At 34.7% G+C, this 23,053-nt stretch overlaps 1 protein-coding gene across 3 annotated transcripts in view; it reads left to right on the forward strand.

Moving 5' to 3' along the window:
• Positions 1 to 23,053, forward strand: part of LOC118189062 (ras-related protein ced-10-like) — an 85,924-nt gene that overhangs the window by 35,889 nt on the left and 26,982 nt on the right. The window lies entirely within an intron of this gene.

Genomic DNA, 23,053 nt, shown 5'->3' on the forward strand with positions numbered 1-23,053 from the left:
TACGAATTATACTAAGTAACTTTCAAAAAGATTGAATCGTTTCAAGACCAGCAGTGTCGAAACGTTCCTTTAAATCGTTGAATTTATTAACAGACAATTGATCAAGTTCACACAAAATATGAAATAAAAAAAAACTGACGTGAATGCCTTGATTTCCTTGTACGCCTATTAAATTATACACAATTTTTTAACTTATTTTCTCAAATTATTTTAACTTAATTAACTGATTTCTAAAACTGTAGCTAAATATTAAGTTAAATGACATAAAAAACTGCATATCTTGGTCAATCTTAAAATTACGTATCCTGGTCAATTTTTGTCGTACGGCAGTCAAACTTCTTATAAATTTATTTTTTCATAACGAGTACAAATGTTTTCTAAACATTTAGCAGTGTTCACATTCGAAATGTTGTATTCATATTTTTCGTAATAAATGTTTGTGGAGGAAATCATAAAAGTAATTATATAAGAAGCAAATCTAGGTTATAATGCGGTTCGTCAATTAACAATGAATTTTATATGCCGCTCTTAATTTTATCGGTCAAGGGCTTCCCTTAGCAGTGCATCTGCCTAAGGGGAGGGATGCCTTCGTGGAGGACTTTCTAAGGGAAACTGGCTCGTATACACGTTACACATGGGAAAACCACGAAAACGCCCATGCAGCCAGCCCGTTCGCGGGATTCGAACCTCGGACCGAACTACCAGTGTTCAGCGAGTTTATCTCTCGGCCGCTGGTAGGCTCCCTTAGCAGCTTTATTATAGCAGATTTTTATTGCCAGTGTAGTCTGGAAGCTATGAAAGCGAGAACTCCTCAGGTCTAAAACAACAGTTTGCGTTTTGCACTGTATTGTCACCTAATTTTGCAATACGATTTTTTTAAACTCATTTGAGCTTATTATATACTCTGTTCCTATGAAAGGATTAGTGTTTGATAAGACATATTTCTTATGAGAATGAGGTTTTATTTTTGAGTTGGCTTATCATAAGTACAAATATTGAGGCATAAAAATAGCATGTAGTGTAGTTATTGGAGAAGTCAAACAACAAGTCAAACAAGAATCAGCGTAATATTTGTAGATATTCCATTTATTTACAAAAAGAAATACTCTAGAATACTTTTATTTTAAGAAACTTGAAAGATGGTTAAAAAACTGACGAATTGTGTTTTTCTTTAGCATGTAGTGTAGTTATTGGAGATGTCAAACAACTAGAATCAGCGTAATATTTGTAAATTTTTTGTTGTAAATTTGTAAATTTTCCGACTCTTGTTGTTTGACTTCTCCAATAAACATTATTCGGCGTGTTATTTTAACCTAAAATATAGTATAATACATTTTCTTGTAAAAAAAATTATAATTGACCACCTTACTAAGTAGAAATTTGAGCGAATGAATTTTATCGGTAGCTGGCTGGATACGACCACGGAGTATTGGTAATTCGTTCCGTGATGTTGGTTGCATAGCATTTTGATGGTTTTACCCTAGTTTAATATGAATAAGAACCAGTTTTGTTTAAAAGGCATCCACAGAAATATTCCTTCTAAGGTTTGCTATTATGAGTTAACTAATCAAACGAATAAAAAGCTTTAAATCAAATAAGTTGAATTTTTGTGAATAACTTATATACAGGAGGATTATAATCTTTGAGTGCGTACATTTTATGCACAGAATTTCATTGGGACTTATGGGAAGGAATTTCGAATCACTAATTTCGAATTACGTGATACGTGGAGGTTAAATGACACTAGAACCAGACATTTTCTGATTGCATCACTAACTGCTAATTACTAGATGGATCGCAAATAACGTACTGGAGTGTTATTACGGCATATGTAGCAGTAGTGGCTCTTAAAGTGGTTTCGAAAGGTTTTTGCATTTTCAGATCACGTTAGGGCAAGACAAATTATCTGTAATTCCTTGTGGCTAGCATATCAGTTTATTTTTCCCAGTTAACGAAAATACCCTTGCATCACTTCTGATCTGATGCTCCTAAAAATTCCGAAAAGCAATATTTAAGTCAGAAACACGAATTGCAGGAAAATTTTTGATCAAGATTTTGTAGAAAATAAGGAGATTCAGATAGTTGCATAGAGTTTCTATGATTTTATTCAAGGGCCATGAATACAACCAAGAACTTTTAGAAGATTCTACCTAAAAGCATCCTTTATCTTAAACAGACAGGCTCACCAACGGCCGAGCGGTAAAGTCGCTGAACACCCGTAGTTTGGTCCGGGTTTCGAATCCCTGAAAAGGGGCTGATTGCATGGGCGTTTTCGGGGTTTTTTCCCATGTGTAACGTGTATACGAGCCAGTTTCCCTTAAAAAGTCCTCCACGAAGGCATTCCTACCCTTAGGCAGATAACCCTTGAGTGCTTTGCCGTAATCAAATAAACCAAACCAAATCTTAAACAGATAACTCGTGCTCGCTTTACTGTAATCAATGCTCTGGGGTTTTTGAACGAAGGTTAAAGCAGATTCTCTTTTTCTAGCTTTGACTAAAATTGATACTTCAGAGCTATATTGTTTGGTGTATGGAAATTGGATCTTTCTTAAGTTTACTAATCAAAATCCGTATAATTAGTAATTTATATGCATAATTTCATACAGCTTTGTATATACTGTATTATATATTATTAGCATTTCAAACAAGCATTATTCTTTTATTATTTTCAGTTACTGATGAAATTGTAGCCATTATAAATAAATATCAAAACACGTGAGCATTGTATTTTCAATATATGGTGCATTATTTATCTTCGATATTATGAAAATGCGTCGATGTTCTGTGCAAGGCAATGAATTATTTCAGATACTTTTTGTATTATTTTAGCTTATCCTTCTTAATAAGATTTTGTAACAAATGTTATTTTATATTGTAAGTGTTATAAATAACATATTCCTAATATCCTATACAATGCGTCAATTGTAAATTTTCTAACTCTGCTAATTTTAAACAATTTGGTCTGCATCCAAAATAAAATCGAATCATGATGAGAAGATTTTGTAGTAACATGCAATTTTCGATTCTTTTTTTCTCTCTCTCTTTCTTAATGTGATTCAAACGATAATATGCTTTTTACTATTTGGATATTTTTCTGTTTGTAGCATTTTATTTCCAGAATGGGAAATGGAAAAATGCACAAACAAAAGGGGGGTGTTTAAAATCGAAATTCTTTTGGAACTGAAATTTAATTTCAGCTATTAATATCTATTTTTATGAATTAGCAACAGCAGATGCTATTTTACTTAAAAAGAAAAATTATAGTTGTTGAAAATTTGTTATATTTTTTTAATTTTATACATTTTCATTTTATTTTATTAGTCCAAACGGGCAATTTGCCCAGAAGGACTATTAATTTCGTTTTGGCATTTTGCGTTAATTCGCTATAAATGTCGGTTCGCTTTCCAAATAATGAAGAATCTTCATACATGTATGTATGTTTCTCCCATTGTGATAAAACAACGGTACCTAGAGCCATCCAATTTTGAATAACGTACGTTTCCACTCGAATATGGGCATTTGGAAGCCCGAATTTGGAATTTGTTTTATTATCTAGTTCATATTTTGTAAAACTTTAACGAATTTTTGATAAACAGACTCAACGATTTCAAAGCAAGCAATGGCAACATTGTACGAAAAAAAAAAAAAAAAATAATCTTCAGCGAGAGAGACTGTGTTTCGGAAATTGTAAAGAAATGCTCTTTTTGAATTATTTTACGATATTGCTGTTGAACTGAATTTTATGGTTTAAGTGCGAGGAACATATTTAATAAATGAAGGTGTAACACACAATTTTTTTATCACTTTACTGCTAATGTCGCGAAAAATATGGTTAAAATACGGAAAATCATTGTTCCAATTCTTGTCCTTTATCACTGTGAAGACAAAGGGTGGGCAATCGCCGGCTCCCGGACTGAATGCCGCTCTTTTGATTACTGAATTCTGCTTTTTCTGAAATCCTGTGAAACGATATTTTCATCTCCTTGCACTCCGATCACTTACGCAAACTACCGAAATCAGCTGATCGTATGAGCATCTGTTGTTGCAGTGCATATGCGTATATAAATGCATGATTTTTTTAGGGTGACTTAGGACGATCCACCTAAACTGGGAACATTAGGCATGCTAGAAAGAATTTTCATTCGCTGAAGAATGTAGTCCTATTATTTCTGGCAGCTTTAATCTAGAAATTAAACTGTGAAATATGAATATCATTAAAATAAAAAAATACCAGAAAAATTAGTTAGCAAAAGGTATTTCAAAATTTATTTGAAAACGAAACAGTATGCGTGTCAGTCATTTGAATGACCAATAGTAACAAATCCCATTTTTGGCTCATTTGTAATGTCCTATAAATAACCTGCAAAATTGCAGATTCCTTCAGCTAATCATTTTATTAACAAAATAATCATGTCATTCGTACCTAGAACAGTCCAAGATGTGCAAGACGATCTCTGATTTCAGCGTAAGTTTCTGTTTTATTTTATTACGTAGAAAATATCCAAATTTAGTAAGCGATCAACTTACTATTTACGGTAGGTAGGTGGTGATATTTTTGTGAACAGAATAGAGCTAAGAAGCCGATATTTTTATGGGATCAGAATAGAAATGCTTTTAATAATTATATAATCACTTGTTATAGAAATATATTTTTACAAAACTCGAGCGGTGTCGTATAAGAATAGTTCAGCAAAATTTTTTTTAATTCTCTTCCAACTGCTTGTCATATTTGGAATATCATATCAGGAAGTCGACAAAGCAGTTCAGTCAGTTGCAGAATTTTAAATATATCAAGCTGATTCTTACGAAGTAAAAGTAACATTTAGAGAAGAACTTGAATATTTTGCTTGAAAATACTTATATGAAAAAAAAAAAAAAAAAAAAAGGTGATAATGGAATTCTTCGAAATAACATGTATTTAGAAATATCTGCAAGTGTTGAAAAATATTCAACATTGCCGCCCAACCGGCATGGTGGTTAGCGATGCAGACTGCCATACCAAAAGCATCAGGTTCGAATCTCGGGGAAGGCATAGATGTTCGTAAATGTATAGTGTCTGTGCGGCATGGGGGCACTCTGAATATGTGGCGAGCTGAAAGTCCTGTCGAGAGGCTGTTAGTAGGGAAAGAGGGGTGGGAGACCCTCGGACCTTCCCCCCCCCGGTGTAATCTCTATCAAAATTGGGGGGGGGGTTACTGAGCAAAGTCATACTGTCATCTGTATGGTGCTCTACGCTCTTGCCAACAACAGGCACAGTCTTGCATTCCTTGCCACGAGGAATTCCTTGGGCTTGTTCTGATGTTACTGTCAGACAAGTGAGACAAGTCACAACAACAACAAAATCCAACAATGGCCCCAAAATGAAATTGAAGCAAAATGGACTGAAAAGTTTTCTTATTTTCAGAATAATCATAATTTTTGACATACATGTAAAATTTATAACTAAATTTTGTTTGTGTTTACGATAAAGAAATGTAGAGAGAGAATGTGTATTTTGCATAACTAAATAATAATATATTTATGTGCAAAATTAAGAGAATTTGCGAATTATGTTTGTTTTTGCGAAACGTTTTTAACCAAAGGTACTAATTATACCGTCGAAGAATTTTGTAAATATTCATAATCGAATACGTAAGTGTACACGCGCGTGTCCAAGAACTATTCCTCTTCTAGAACCATCCCGGAGTTGAAGACTGCCTTGAAAATGGGATCGATTGCCACAGGAACTCTTTAACTGCCTCTTGTCCAGTGTGCTGTCACGGTGCACGGCCTTGTGTAGCTGTGAGAGCGAGCCACATATTAGAATCATTTTCAATTCGATTTTGCAACGTGGATTTTTGGGCATCCCAGCACTATGAGCTTGACTTATAATTATGCATATATAAATTGACTTATGAGTAGTACATCTCTTTCTCTGGTATAAATATATATTCACACGAAATTTTATTAAAAATCTGTCCATTAGTTTTTCAGAAATTCGAATTATATGAAAATTCTCTTAATTTTGCTCACGAGTGTATATAACGAGCTAACTTTTTTCTGAAAATAAGATCGACAAACTAAAAACAAACAAAATCGCAAAATACAATAGCTCTGACATATAAATTTATCACTGAAGGTAAATTAAGAACTCATAAAGAAAATACGAATCGGATAAGTATCATGGGAAACTTTTTAGAATGTAATGTTTTTTGAGTTCCTGATTGCTTCTCTGTTATGAAATGCTGACGGAATAAGAATTGTTAATTGTGAGAAATATAATGTATTTTGCATATATTTTTCCTAATATTTTTCTCTACGTCGGAAAAATTTCGCTTTTCTGTTCGTTTGGTAGATTTCTGACGAACGAAGAAATTTCAGTTTTGTTATCTGAGAAACCGTTTACGCAACCTCCCCCCCTCGTGCTAAGAAAGGGAAACCAACAATGTAGGTTGCTATCTGGTTGTTTACGTGACTTTCAGCTATGTGATAACTTAGTTTTATCTTAGAGCAATCAATCATTCTTCTACTGTTGACTGCGTATGCGGTGTAAAACTAGCAAAACCCTTTTCATATAATGATTATAAATTTGTGTTGCAAAATTATCGTGTGGGTATATTTACAGATTTAATGGACTTTAAAAGTCACCTTGAAAACCGGGAGAATTTAAACCTAAGTAATTTTGCATCGGATGCAGGTATGACTTTAGAAATATTTTACACTAATTAAAGTTAAGTGCTCTAGAAATTAATAAAACTATTTATTGGTTGGATATATTATAAATTTCATATATTCAGAATTATATAATATAAGCTAGATTATGAAAACAAACGAAAAGTCAAAGGCATTGGTTCACCAGTTGTCTTAGAGGTAGAACAGTCATTTATGATGAAAATTTAGGTCATCAGTGTGGGCCAAGCACGTACTAAAATCTGATAACATATATTAAACTAAGTACATCGTTAACATCATTTGATGGTCACGGAAATCAGCCTTAAGTCATTTGTATGGATTAACAGAATAAATTAAAATGGATTTTAAAATTAAATCCAAGCATAATGGTTCCCGCTGATGCTGCTGGTCACTAGACCTACAAGCTGAGCGTTACTAGGGGCAGACACGAATTACCTATAAGCTACACAAGCTATAGCTTAAGGCGCTCACTTTCTTGGTCCCCCCCCCCAAAAAAAATTAAAATATAGTAAAAATAATATTACAATTTATTATAACAGATTTAAAAAGGGCACCATATCTCAAATAGCTTAGGACCTCATGAAGTCTAAATCTGGCTCTGACTAGGGCCTAACTCATAGGTTACCAGCAGGGTGTAGTAAAGTTAAAATTAAATCGGAAGACACCGGTTCAATGGTTGTTAATCATCGGTGACCTACAAGTTAAGAGTCACTTATGGTTAAATCGTACATCACTACTGCAGTAAATTTAGATAAATATTTAACGCGTTTACTGACGACGTACATAAGGGAAGATTGCATGTGCAGGGGCACAGTAATTTTATGGTAAAAAAAAAGTAAACACTTAATCACATTATCAGAAAATATGTAAAGATTATCTTCAAAACTGGAATTTTTATTATTTGGTTCATGTATATGCTAATGTATGTGCATGTGGCTAGACATTCACGTATAGGTTATAATTTTCATGTATAATTCTGTTTCTGAACAGTCCCCTTGCGTCATATTTCTCTCGAAATATATACACAAGTAACATTTACATTAGATTATTCCAAATCTCAAACCTTAGCATATTTTTAATTCAAAAGTTCGAAAAATAAGTAACTGCAGATTATTGTGTAAAGAACTCGACAGGGGATTTTATATCAATTTTATTTATTTTTGAACAATACTTTGTGCTTTCCAGAACGTTGCAGCGTATATTCATATACTTTGAACACCATCCGTAAGGAAACAAAATCAATATTTTTTCCAAAATTGGAGAACTATTGTACATTTTTAAGAGTAATAAACAAATACATTTATGAAATTATATACGTTTATAATTTGGGATGAATTTGAGTAATATGCTTTGGAGGCCGGTTCCCGTATAAAACTGCAGAAAAGGTGACCTACCACTAGTACATGCGGTCACAAACGTGAACGTCTTTGTGACCCACCGGTGGATCACGAGACCCCCAAAACAAACATATCGTGATTCATTGGTGGGTCACGCGGCAGTTAAAATGTTAAATAAAGCTTAAATCGAAGCACGCCAGTGCCGGTCAAAGATGTTGGTCACTAGTGATCGTCAAATTATTTATATCAAAAGTATCCTTAGTTCACCTGTGACTTACAGGCTGAGGGTCATGTAGAGTCATCCAGCGGATCTCCGGTGGGGATTAGAGTAGTGAACTGAGATGTTTTTTTATTAAAAGGAAATCGAAGGACAATAGTGCTTGTCGAATTTTTTGGATAACTAGTGACCATAGTCGTAAAAAACAACCTTGTATTTAGCGTAGGTATAATGTAACACTCAATCGATTTCGAGGGCAGCCAAAGGTCCCTCCTCATCAGGAGAAAGGCACTGTACGTGGTTATAACTAGATTTTTAATCAGAGTTGCACTGGCCGCCCACTCCCACTGAGCCAGGCTATCTGATCAAGCATAAAGAAATATTAGCGAAGCTAAAACAGGGAGCGAGGGGCAAATGCACCCCACGCTCAAAATCTGAACTTCAAATAATGGAAAGCAACTACTGAACGGATTTTTATACCCTCTGGTAGTACCAAACGCGAGGAGGTAACGCCATCTATCGGCAAAAACAACTGAATTAAGATAGTAGAATTTTAAAGGCATTAGGAAGGACTGGATTGAACTTCAAATCATTAACTAAACTTGCTAAATCTTTGTGAATGTGAAAAGCCTCAAGAAAATCCAATTCACCTATGGAAGAAGCCTTTTGGATGATTTTTGCAGACCCAAAATCAAAATTATGGTTAAAAGTCCAACTATGATACGCTATTGAAGACTTGTTAATTTCGCCTTTTTTGACATAAGATTCATGTTCCTTGATACGAAACTTCAACGCTCTTTTTGTTTGGCCAATCTTAAACCATATCTTAAACCACACTGACACGATATACTATAAATTCCCCAAGAATTCAAGACAGAAACGCAATCTTTTAGAATCGAAGGGTGAATTTTATTAATAGGGGAGAAACCGACTTGAAAATTGAATTTCTGGAGAATCCGTGCAATTTTATAGCTAACAGAAGGATAAAATGGAAGCACGACAAGGTCATTAATATTATTTCTAACAGTGGAATGTCTTCTTTGATGGGAATCTGAAAATTTTTTAACGGCTTTATCAATAATCACGGGAGAAAATCCACGGTCAATCGCAACTGCTCTCAAATAATTAAGTTCATTGGTAAGCAAAGATTCAGAGAAACAAACTTTAAGCGCGCGGAAAACATAATAGTAAAAAGAAGCCATTTTTTGCTTAACAGGGTGGCATGACTTGGCATGGGGTGGTAAACAAACTGCAAAGGGTTTACGGTATATAGTGGTGCTAAAATCGGTTTCATTGCGGATTATAAGAATATCGAGGAAGGGGAGGGAATTGTTGGATTCAATTTCAAGAGTGAATTGGATGGCGGGATCAATTGAATTCATAATAGATAGAATCTCGGATAAATCCTCTTTATAACCGTCAAAAAGTGTTATAAAGAGACGGTTATAACTCTCTTTGGCGGTTTTTGATTTGCAGATTTTTACAGATTTTGCAGATTTTTAAGTCTTTCCTTATTCTCTCATAGATTTAAAAAATGAATAATATACAAAATAAGCCTAAAAAAGCTTATCAAAATTAAATAAAAGTTTTGAAAAAAAGACATTAAAGTTCGACTTTAGGAATTAACTAATATTAATATATTAATATTAACACTTTACTAATTTTAATCACGCGCTGCCAATCCCAGGTTTTGGATTGTTTATCATCTTTGGTGTTAATCTGTAGAATCATGCTATCTCTTATTTTCTGTTTTGCTTTTTATGCAACTGTGCGCAGGATTTAATAAGTGTGCTCTAATAAATTTGTGCTTCCCGCGTAAATTTTTGTAGTCAAAATAGTCTGGGTACTTGAAAGATATTTCACACCTGAGAAACAAATTGCACTTATGGTGTGTGTGTGTGTGTGTGTTTGTGTGAGTGTATGCGTTTGTGAGATTCTTTGATTTGTTTAGGCTTTCATATGCAAAACAGCTTTAATACTGAATTATTTCTCTGATTCATACTTTAAATGATAGGATATCTCGGTTTCACGGAACAGTGTCAGATTTTTAGTATGGTTCCGCTCTTGTGCTCTAGAAAATGGCCGTGCTCTGGAATATTTACTAAATACTGGAATATTTACTTCTTGTGCTCTAGAAAATGGCCGTGCTCTGGAATATTTAGTAAATATTCGACGTAGATTTCTGAGTTCCAATCCATTTAAAAGAAAGAGATATTTTTGTGGCATCATGTATTAAATACATTTTTTAATCCATACATTTCAAAAAAATATTTTTATAGTTCCCTTTTTTACTTATTTTTTTCACCTGGATTTAACATCGGAAATGTAGAATCCCTCGGAATCATATTTGCTCAACTTGACTAAATAAACATTGAGATAACCTATATATAATATATATTCCTTCTTTGTTTTCCTTAGCATATTTTCTATAATATGCTATATTTTAAAACGTATTTTTCTGTTTAGATGAAAACGAAACTTCATTTTAAATTTGAGATACAAATTTAATCCCAAGTCTGGTTATAACTGTTCTCCATTGTATTCTTCAGGTACAAATAAAAAAATATTATATCGAAAATTTGAAACTTCCTTTTTGTACGTAACCTTGTACTGGGAAGACGGAAACGAGAGATTTCTACGGGCGATGTAATTAGCCGAGTTCTACCAGTGCTGGTTCAAGGACGTCCTTGGGACTCGTCTATCCAGTTGCTGGTAATTTCGGCTTGCCGCGTTTTAAGAAGATAAACCCACCTTTTCTGGACAGTTAAGATCAGCGGGTATTTTAATTTGAATCTCTGATGTTTCTCAAAGCGAACGACCTCTAGCTAGCGTCAGTATCGTAGAAAAACAAGCGTTGTGATGAAAAGTCTGACGGGAGGCTTTCCGTCTCGTAATTGGTATTTCGTTTAGGAGTTATCACACCCACTTAACGCATGGTTGCTGTAACCTTTAGCCGGAAAATGAAAGTTGACTTCCTTTTTTTAATGGCTTGCATATCCTTCTCCGTTTAAAACATTGTTATTGTATTATTTAAGCGGTTGATGCTCAAGGCATGAATTTAATTTGAACTGTTTATTTTGCTTGTTTAATAAATACAAATGACTCAACAATTTATGGTTTCATTTTATGATAATAGAATGAAATTCATATATATGAGTTAACTAAGATCACAGTTCATCTGTATATTCAAAGGGAGGGGGGTGACTGCAAAAGAGATTTTATACTCCTGTAGGTCATATACGTATTTAATGTGACGTAAACAGGGAAACAGATTTTTCCCTTTATTGTTTTTACTTCCGTGTAAGAAATAAAGGAAGTATTGTAATCACGAAAAATTTCGGTTATCGTATTTCGACGAAAATGTGCATTTTTATGCTATCGAATGCAATTTAAACGATGTTTTTGCGTGACATCTGTGCATAAGGACAGAATAAAGGACTATTTCCCCTAAAACCGATTCGAAAATAGATTCAAAAGGAATTTTTCGTGACGTCTGTATGTATCTCGCATAAAACGAATAGCCTCAGAATGTTGAAGTTTTATATATAGGTAGTTATGCACTTCCCCTTTTAGTTGCAATCGGCCACACCAAATATAAAGTATATATACATATATTTATATGTACATACCCACTCTGTTACTCGGCTCCGTGAGCTCAGTTTTTTTTTATACTTATATGTTGATAAATTGTGCATTTTTTGCTTTAATAGTGTTCGAATTATGTTATTCTTGTGTTCCGGTTAAGGTTTTTATGCCTTTAGTTAATCTTAATGCAATAGTTATAGAATTATCAACAATTTAAAAGTTATTTAAATGCGACTGAACCTAATAAATCAGCCATATTTGTTTACATTTGAAACTCTAGAAATAAGTTAAGTCGGTTTCTGCGAGTTCAATGTCTTTTTGTCGAGTGGGACCAAAAGTAAACTTTCAGTTTTGTGCACCGAAAATTCTGTCTTCTTAACCGCTGGCCGACTCTAATTTTAATTGTAAAAATTGTTATTTTAACTGTTTTTATTTAGAGTTTTATGTTTTTCTGAATTTCACAATTTTTAATGAAGATGTTTTGAGTTTTTATGTATTTTTGCCGTGCCGCGGAGTGAGAACTGAATTAATTTAATGATAAATATATCTCTTATGAAATTCGAAGAAATATGTTTAAATGAAATGCAGAAAAAAAATGTGTATAATTTAATAGGCCGTACAAGGAAATCTTGTGGTGTCGCATCAGATTTTTTATTTCAGTAAAAGTTATGGAGTTAAAATTGCATGTGTTGCCACTCCAAAAAAAATTCCCCCCCCTTCGAGAATAAAATTACAAACTGCACACATAAAAAAAAATTCTCTTTAATCAAAGGATTAATAAAAAATAACTGATGACAGTTTGCAGTTCGTATTTTAAGAAGGAAAAACTCTTGGTTGGAAAAGATATTCGAATAATATAATCACGTTCATTTTATCTATTTTTTAGAAAGGAAGGACCTATATTATGCCTAATAGTTACGCATAGAATAAAGAACAGTAGGCCTATATATAATACGTCATTGCTATTTCATTAGTGTTTATAACCTGCTTTGTAGTCGTGCACATTCTTCTAAATAATTTAAGAACATCTTTGAGGTAATGTGTTGAATTGTATTATATTTTTATATTATATAAATATATCGGGGAAAAGGAACGAAAAATTATGAATGAATTAACAAAGAGATATGGATAATTGGAGTTCCACATAACTGAGATTAGAATATTTGAAGTTCTGCTGTTCTCTTAACGACCTCATTTATCTGAACGTGCTAGAGCATTTTTATTTCGCTAAACCCATGGGTAGAGAAAATAATTGTTTCCAGGACAGAGCGCCACTCGTTTTGCAATAATTCTGCAAAATATGATTCATTAGTAGGTTTCTTCCTAACCGTAGTTTGTCCCACCAGTGAGCATAAGATTGCTGACTTTTGGTAGTTCGATCCGGCTTCTAATCGAACGTGCTGGGTGTATGCTTGGTTTTCGTGGTTTTGCTCATGTGTAACGTGATTACGAGTCAGTTCCCCTTATCTCCATCCAGACATCCGTCTTTTGCTTTGACATGTTCAAATCAGAAACTCAACGACAGTCTTCTAGCTGCAAAATGTGTAACAATTGTTTTCAGGATTGGACTGGACCAAAGGGGCACATTCCTTAAATGTCATAAAGCTCGCATCTTAAAAGTCACTGATTTTCTCCTTTCGGGTTGGTATAAAAACATATACAGGGGTTGGACAAAAATATGGAAGCACCTTTAAAAAAACATGTTTCTTTGCTTAATATGGTGTAGGAAACCCGTTGGCATCCAAAACAGCTTGCAGTCTTCTCGGAATGGATATAAATACAGTTCCTGTATGTTTGCCAAGGGAATATTATACCATTCTTCCTGCAAAACGGTGGCAAGTTCAGATAACGATGTTGGCGGTGGATAACGAGAACGCACTTTCCGTTCCAATGTAGACCACAAAGGTTCGATAATATTCAGGTCTGGTGACTGTGGTGGCCAAGGGAGATGGGACAACTCATCCTGGTGCTCAGAAAACCAGTCCTGGACAATGTGAGCTGTGTGAACAGGGGCTTTGTCATCTTGGAAGACACCATCACCATCTGGGAACAAAGTTTGTACCATGGGATGAACTTGATCGGCCAAAATGTTCACATAAGTATTGGCAGTCATGTGCCCTGACACGGTTATCATGGGGCTAGCAGAGAAACACGATATGGCTGCCCAAACCATAACAGAACACCCGCCATGTTTCACTCTTGGCAACAAGCAGTCTGTATTATAGGCTTGAGATGGCGTTCTCCAGACGTAAACTCGGCCAGAAGTGGGAAACAATGTGAAAGAAGACTCGTCAGACCATATTACTCGCTTCCACTGCTCTATAGTCCAGGCTGTGTGACTTAAACACCACCTTTTCCTGTTACGGGTATTAGCATCACTGATGAGTGGCTTCTCAATTGCAGCACGGCCAGCAATTCCCTGTTTATGAAGCTCCCTTCTAATTGTTTTGGTACTCACAGGGTTCGGTAACACAACATTCATTTCAGCAGTAACTTTTGCAGCTGTGGTCTTCTACCACCTACATATTTCATTAAAATCAATCTTTCTTTTCAAACACGCATTTCACAAGGTGTTTCCATATTTTTGTCCATCCACTGTATATTCTAAAAAGACTTGAGTATCGTCTGAAGGCAGTAATCGTCATAGCAACTGCAAAGACTCGGGACTTTCTAGCCGGAGTTTATTGTGGGTATTTGTATTTCTAATCGGAGTGTATTTGCCCAAAGGGACGGATGCCTTTGCGGTGGACAATTTTTAAAAGCGTAGACTGAAGACAAATGCCATTTCTTTTTGCACCAGGCTATAAGTACAATCATATAAATAATTTAATTTTTTTTTAAATCTATGTTAATCAATAAATGGAAAGATGTTTCAAAATATGTTTATCACTCATAAACTCGAATTGAAATCTATCAACCATATAAATATAAATGAATTTTATTATTGTTGTACTAATCTGTGATTTTAAGATTTTTCTATACCTTCTGTTATATGTATTCAGTTTCCCTTTATTTTCTGTAGTTATAAATATGTCAAAGCAACTAACTATTCGCTGTTGCCATTCGCTGATTACAAATGTAAATTATCGTACATTTACTGAACTTTCAAAGCTTAGTATTTCTTTCACACTAAATTGTAGAAGTACGCTTTCATATGTTAGAATACGAAGAGGCAGTGGCAATGTCCGCATTCATAAATTTTCTCACACTTTGTCAGTTACCAGAGAGTTCAATGCATCTAGTCTAATACAATATTTATCAACGAAGATCTTAGGTAGAATCCGAAACACTGATTTTTAGGATAATCCTCAATGAACCTTCATTTAAATCGAATTCTAAAATTATGCTTCATGCTTCGTTGCTACTGCTTGTGATCTCGAAATAGCAGTTCGTGAGCCTGCTTGCTTATTTTGAGAAAAGGAGCGGAAGAATTTCGGATATGTACATCCATTCATGACCATCCACCACTTAACTGTTAATGACTTAGTGTCGGCAGAAATAGCTGTTATTTGAATAAATCGGAGAGGGAAATTTGCGCAATTTTTTCTACAGTTATTTCTAGCTACCTGCTTCCGTCTTTGCGACTTGTTTTTGCAAATGTGATAATTAAAATTTTTTCCTGTTGTCTGATGATCAGATCTTCAAATTCCAACCGCTTTACCATCATCAAATTATGTGTTAACTATGTTTTATAGAGCGTGCTTTTTAAGTAAATATTGTAGTTTTAATAGCTGATTGGGAGTCTTGCGTTATAAAGTAGAATCTTGTATTTCAAAATAAGATTGACCGGTGGGATCCCAGCGGTAGGTTTTCCGATTTCTTGTATATTCTTAGATCTCATTTCAGCTAAGCGGCCCACCAGCGGCCGAGCGGTAAAGTCGCTGAACACTGGTAGTTCGGTCCGAATCCCGCGAACGGGCTGGCTGCATGGGTGTTTTCGTGGTTTTCTCCATGTGTAACGTGTATACGAGCCAGTTTTCCTTAGAAAGTCCTCCACGAAGGCATCCCTCCCCTTAGGAGGCAGATAGCCCTAGTGAGCTTTGCCATAATTAAATACACCACACCACCATCTCAGCTAAGCTGACTTAAATTTGAAGGTTAGAAGCACCTGAACCTTATGGAAGGCCGTCAAAGAAGTTAAATACTAATAAATAAATAATGATAAATGAATAATTAAAATTAAACATAGACTAAATTGATGAAAAAGTAATAAATTCATGACAGATAGTTACACTAAATTAAAATCCTGGAGCACGTCGTATTTGGCTCCGACTTGAATTACGATTTTACTGACTGAGAACTACAGGAGCCGAGCTCCAGTGAGCCCCGGCTGAATTTAATCTCTGCAACTAAGTGAAAATTGTATGCTCTCGAGTTTACGATAATTTAAAACAACAGAGCTCTCACTGTTACAGTCGTGAAAAAAAATTCGAAATTTTCGAATGGCAAAACCTACTTTTTCCCGCTAATTGATTAGCCGTAATTTTCCACCGCTAATTCATCAGCCATAAATGGCTGATCAGTTCGCGAAATCCTTATACACTCCCCCTTTTAAAGGTCGACTGGGGTTTTTTAGGGGACCCAATTGCCACATCCTGAGTGGGGAGAATCATCATCCACCATTCTTTTAGTTCAGGCGCCACTGTAGAGACATTAAGTTAGTTTGGAAGCAGGTGTCATGAAAAATGAGCAACACCTTCGCCGGGAATCGAGCCACGGACCTCTGAAATACGCGCCAAGCGTGCAGACCACCACACTACGAAGGCATGCTAAGAAAGCGGGAGAAATACCTTATAGCCTTATTTAATTCATTTCTTAAACTGGAACTAAGAATCTAATACTGAACTTTCAACTTAATATTTGGTCGTTCAGTCTTCGTAAATATCTTTAGTAGGGTGCAAGGAAATAAACAGTTTTATTAGATGCCTGCAAGATTACTGTAGTGTGCAAATTAATTGGTATAAAGCGATTTTATTTACAGAATTTTAAATTGGTTGCAAGCACAGGCGCCAGCAGTTTCCTCAAAGCAGTATTATCTGCTTTAGTGGCGTCTTGATCTCGGTTTTCGACTACTTAGAGCTGGTTTAAATAATAAATTTGGATTATTGCACCATTTTTAAGGTTATTTTTGTGAGAAGTTACTCCTGCATACATTTTAAATACGTTTGGCATTTGTTCATTTTAGTATACTAAAAATGGGTATAACGCTTAGAGAGACGGCAAAGAGTATCGCACTTAACTGTCACACATCCATGACTGTAAGAAATATGGCTTTCTGAGGCCGGTGTTGGAAAATCAAGCGTTTTATGAGTTCCGAGGAGACACAAACTGGATAATTTGCTCCTGAAAGGGAGGACAAATATGGAGGAAAAGGAAGACAACTCCAAAATCTAATCGATTCCTACTCCAAAACATCATTATTAATTAATCCAAAAAAAAAAAAACCTTAAGAGATCTGTTGTCTGTTGGTATTGATATTAATCCTTCAAATATGCGGCATGGACTTCTCACTGCCAGTCGGAAGCCGAGAAAGCCAATTTAAAAACAACACGTCAAATGAAGAAAAACGATTATCGAGGGCCAAAAAATACAAATCTTGGGCCACAAATGACTGTAAAAAGTCATTTTCAGCATTGAGACTTGTTTATTTGTTCATGGTTACACGTCGAATGTTATTAGACGCTAATTGATTAGCCATAAATAGCTGATCAATTAGCGTCGGAAAACCATAAATGGCGTTGGAACGATACGCGCGTGAGAAAAATTGCCGCCGTAAAACACTGGCAAAGAACAACATTGTAAAGAACCAATGACCAATAAGTTTTTTTATAACCACCATGTAATGCAGTTCGCAGATCAAATGGTTTGGGAAGCACTGGCTTTGGTCACGCTGTCCATAGTCAAATGCTATGAATAACCTTCTGTTCTCAATAAAAAAAATTCGCATATGCGTGCTGTCACTGCAGTAATTTCGGGATAAAAAACTGTGAATTTAAAATTAAGCTGATAAACTTCAAGTATTAAGAAGAAATGAAAACGAGTCATAATAAATAAATAAATAAATAAATAAATGCAGTTTACATTTTTAATCCCTTTATTTAAAAATTATGTTGGATGGAAATCTGATGGAACACTTGTACGTAAAATTTCATAATTGATTGCGTAAAATGGTTTTGGAGCAAATCTCATTTTAGTATATTAACACACGTGGCATAATACTGCTTGAGGCTTAGTAGAAATAAAAGTCACCGTGTGGAATCCGTGAATGACCAAAATTTATTCTCTTATCTCAAAATCTTCAGTTTCGAAGGGTGTTTTTTTTTCCCCCTTCATGGGTAAAAGAGACGAGCTGAAAAAAGAGAAATGGCAAAGGAGTAGAATTTTTTGCTTCACTTTTGAATAATGTACATGGAAATTCGAGAAATACTTTTCTTATTCTTTCACAAGGCACTTCCCAGAAATCACTCATATTTCCACCCATTATGCCTGAATGGTAATTTTTTTTTTTCCTTTTTTAGAATTCCGGTGTTTTACAATAGTATAAATAAGTATAGCGCTCCCTGTTACTTATGTGCGGCAGTTTGGGGTATTAGTGAGTGTTGCTTTGTTGCTTAAAACCATGTGCAATCAATATCATCCTGAAGTAACACACCTGGCAACAAAACGCTGTTTTTTCAAGTTTTTTCACTGTAGTGCTCAAAGGGAAAATAAAGTGATTGCTTTGAAATATCATCCAGGAAACCCACTGGAGAGAACGTTGTGGCATTAAATGTGTTCAAAGATTTAGAAGCAGCGAAACTGATGTAAATTTTTATGTACAGTGATAATAATAATAAAATTAATAGGAGATATGCCCTTTTTTTTAACAGAAATGACCTCTAAAATGCGCTTAGGCGTAGACTCTACTAGTCTTATGCACATTTTACTTTTTACCATGAGATCACACTTTCATAGCGTTTTTAATCTTGCCCTCCGTTTATCGTAAAATCCATTTCGCTCAGAAATGTGCCACAAAATATATGCCACAAATTTTCGATCGGATTTAAGTCTGGTGAATTTCCGGGCCAATCTAGCGTAATAATTGTGTTTTAGGACGAAGAAAAGAAGGTTATTTCTAGCATTTGTGAAACTTCTGATAGATTTCGAATTGTGGCATGGAGCCAAATCACATTGAAATGTCGCTTCAAGTTTTTTAGGATTGGCACAATTCTACTTTTTAAAATACCTATATACGTCGATGTCAGTCCGTCAATAGGAACTAGATTTTCAGTAACATCTGCAGTGAAGAAACACCAAAACGTTTATTTCTGAAGGTAAATTTTTTTACGATTTGGTGGATATGTTAGGATCTTATTGATTAACCCTTGCCTCGTCTAACAACGTTAGATATGTAACCATGAACAAATAAACAAGTCTCAACGCAGAAAATGACCTTTTTACAGTCATTTGTGGCCTAAGATATGTATTTTGTGACCCACGATAATCGTTTTTCTTCATTTGACGTGTCCAAAGTTGTTTTTAAATTGGCTTTCTTGCCTTCCGACTGGCAGTGATGCCGCACAATTGAAGGATTAATATCAATACCAATAGATCTCTTTTAAGGTCTTTGCTAATTTTTGTTGGATTAATAATTCTATTTTGGAGTAAGAATCGATTAGATTTTGGAGTTGTTTTCCTTGTCTTCTCAGAACTCACGAAACGCTCGATTTTCCAACACCGGCCGCAGAAGCGATATTTCTTACTGTCATGGATGTGTGACAGTTAAGTGCCATAATCTTTGCTGTCTTTCTAAGCGTTATATCCATTTTTAGTATACTAAAAGGAACAAATGCAAAACGTATTTAAAATGTATGTAACTTCTCACGAAAACAATCTTAAAAATAGTGCAGTAATCCAAATTTATTGTTTAAACCAGTTCTAAGTAGTCGAAAGCAGACAACCAGACGCCATTAAGGCAGATAATATTGTTTTGAGAAACCTGTTGGCGCCTGCTCGCAACCAGTTTAAAATTCTGTAAAAAAAATCGCTTTATCCCAGTTAATTGCACACTATAGTAATTTTGCAAGCATCTAATAAAACTGTTAATTTCCTTGCTGCACCTTACTTAAGATATTTATTTACGAAGACTGAACGACCAAATATTAAGTTGAAAGTTAAATATTTGATTCTTAGTTCCAGTCTAAGAAATGAATTAAACAAGGTAGACTTTCTGACTATTGTAATTTACATTTTCCATTACATGTCACTTTTAGGAAAAATTGACAGATTCGAAATCAAAATTTTAAATGTACTCCCTAGAACAGCGATTCCCTAACTTTTTATATGTTCAGTATGTAAGGCTCCGCAGAGCGTAGCATGGGAATCGCTGTTCTAGGCAGACCCTACAGCCAATCAGAAATCTGCAATCTATTAAAGCTCTTTTTAAAGATGAGAACCAGGTTCTGAAATGTGTGAAACTGGCTCAAAGGAATTGCATTTTGCTTGCGTATGTCTCAGGCAATATTTGTATCCCGTAAACCTGAAATTTCGTTATTTGATTATTTGGGTTCTTTTCTTTTAATTATTCACATCTCATGTATCGGTTTTAACATTCATCTTCTACATATTTTTGGAAATGCGGCTCTCATATAAATCGAAATTTATACGTACTGTATGTAGATTGCCACCGGGTGCAGATTAACTCCATCATAACATTTTCAAAACATGCCTTGTTATGTGAATGCATATTATATGAAACGAAAAACTAAGGCAAAAATTTTAGTTTTCCTTTCGTAACTATCAGAAGTGTATGAGTGTAATACCAATAACTAATCAAAGGTATTTCACAACGTGTGTGGAAAAGATGGCTGCAGTGGTATTTTCTAGAAAATTGATTCCAGGCGATTAAAAAGTTTCTGTAAATAAAATAAAGTAGAGAATATTATAAAAAGAGTTTCTTGGGGTAGAAAGGTTTGGAAAATACGAAGTTTAACCTTTTCTTATAATGCCTGGATAGCGAAAGGTCAGTTAGTGAAATATTCATCATTATTTCGTAAGTTGTGTACGAAAGACTGTAGATTTACCTACAAAATTTGCCGGTAATCGAGCTGAGTTTTATATTTTTATTGCTTACTGTAGATCCATTAATGTAGATATTCCCGCACTGTAGTTTTCATGTAACATTTATGATATTTAATTATATTGTCTTAATAACAAAACACAATTCTATATTGTTTATATTTAACTTGTAAGTAAAATATACTGTCAAAGCAGATTATTTTAATTTTAAGCCAAGCGACTGAACCAGACTGAATAAAGAAAACAAGTTTGTAATAGTAGAGGCGAATGAGGGTTGGGATAGATCAGGGATGGGCCAACTCCTGCCCGCCATCGGATAAAATTTTATCCGGCCATCGGATAAAATTTTAATTTGCCGGTCCGAGGAAAATTAAAAGAAATATATAATTATATATCCATCTCCTTTTCTACTTTTTTTAAATATTAGTTTTTTTCCCTTCTTTTTTTTCGAAGGAATGATGATCTTTTTATTTTCTCTATTTTTGTTCTATGAAACATAAATTGACGAGACTAGCAAGTACAAACAGCTTTCAATCGGTAAAGTGTTAAAGTTCTTTGTTAGTTATAGCTGTAGTTTGGCGCCAACAAGCGTTATCTCTTTCTCGGGGAGCAGACATATGGGAACCCAATATTGGTGAATTAGACCTCTTAGAAAAAACTTAATCTTAAAACTTAGTTTGATTGCTGGGCAGCTAACTAAGAACGACTTGTTTCATTTCCCGAGATTAAATTCAATACCCTCAGTAAATGAAGAGAAGCTTAAGAATCATGAAGATGGCTTGAAAAAAATTACATTTTGAGTTCGAACGGAGATTGCAAGATTTCAGTGCCGTTCAAATAGAATTGGGTATTTTTACCATGCCTTTCAACGTAAATTGTGAAGCAGTGATGTCAGATTTGCAGCTTTGAATTAATTGAGTTGCAATCTAACAATCATCTCAAGCAGTTGTTTCTAAATATGCCAAAGTTAGAGTTTTACGAATCTTTATCGAAATTAAGTTTCCCAAATTTAACAAGATAAACTTCATCCTTTATAATCATATTATATCTTAATTATATGGGAACAAGTGTTTTCAACTATAAACCTTAGAAAGAATTATTTCAGAAGTAGACTGACAGATGGGCATTTAACCTCGTTCCTTAGAATCAGTACATCTCACTTCGAACCTCAATAAAAGGAACTTTTAAAAATGAAATCGCAATTTCATTCATCTCATTAACATATTTCAATTGTAATACTCGTATATTGATTTTAAAATTTTAGAAAAATTTATCTTGGCCCGCCAAACTTTTTTTTACTTTTTTTTTTTTTTTTTTCTTTCGGTTTTTGGCCCGCGACCGAAAATGTTTGCCCATCCCTGGAATAGATAATATAGGAATAGTAGTTAAGACACCAGAACTGAATTATGATTTGGTTTATTTGATTATGACAAAGCACTCGAGGGCTCTCTCTCCCTAAGGGGAGGGTTGCCTTTATGGAGAACTTTCTAAGGGAAATTGGCTCGTATACACGCTACACATGCGGAAAACAACGAAAATGCCCATGCAGCCAGCCCTTTCGCCGAGATTCGAACCGCGGACTGAACTACCAGTGTTCAGCGACTTTACCGCTCGGCCGCTGATGAACTACTAAATTATGGAGTGCTAAGGATAGAGCGATCGGAAGATTACGACGAATTTGTTCATTATAATTTTTATCTTCAAAGGTCATTTCCTGGAGTCTTCGCCGACGTATTCGGATAATCTGTTATTCCGAAAATCAAAATTTTCTGTTTATAATAAAGTGATTAGACTAATAAAATGTAAGTTAGAGATGTAATATTTTTGCTAAAGAAGTCGCAGCGAAAAAAATTAAAGAAGCTCTCTTATAAGGATCTTGTAGTTTCACCTCTGGAATGTTTCCCGAAACCTGTTGTGCTGTATCTTAAGCGATTTTTACAGGCCGAATGAAGAATGTTTTATCCCTGAACTTATCCTTGGGAAGCAAAATCGTTCGTCCTCACTGCACTTAACTAGTTTTCCCTTCCCCCTCTCTGAAGTAGTGTTAAATTATTCCATCAGCAAGAGTTCTATTTTTGGATCTGCTTGGAGAATGTTTCATGATTCCTGGTACGGATTATAGTTTGATTTGTTGAACAAATTTTCCGTGCGCTATAAGCAGCTCAATTGTATATTTTGGAAGTCG

This window comes from Stegodyphus dumicola, chromosome 5 (genome assembly GCF_044657685.1).
Source record: "Stegodyphus dumicola isolate Sdum_Otavi_A_Nest chromosome 5, ASM4465768v1".
Classification (NCBI taxonomy): domain Eukaryota; kingdom Metazoa; phylum Arthropoda; class Arachnida; order Araneae; family Eresidae; genus Stegodyphus; species Stegodyphus dumicola.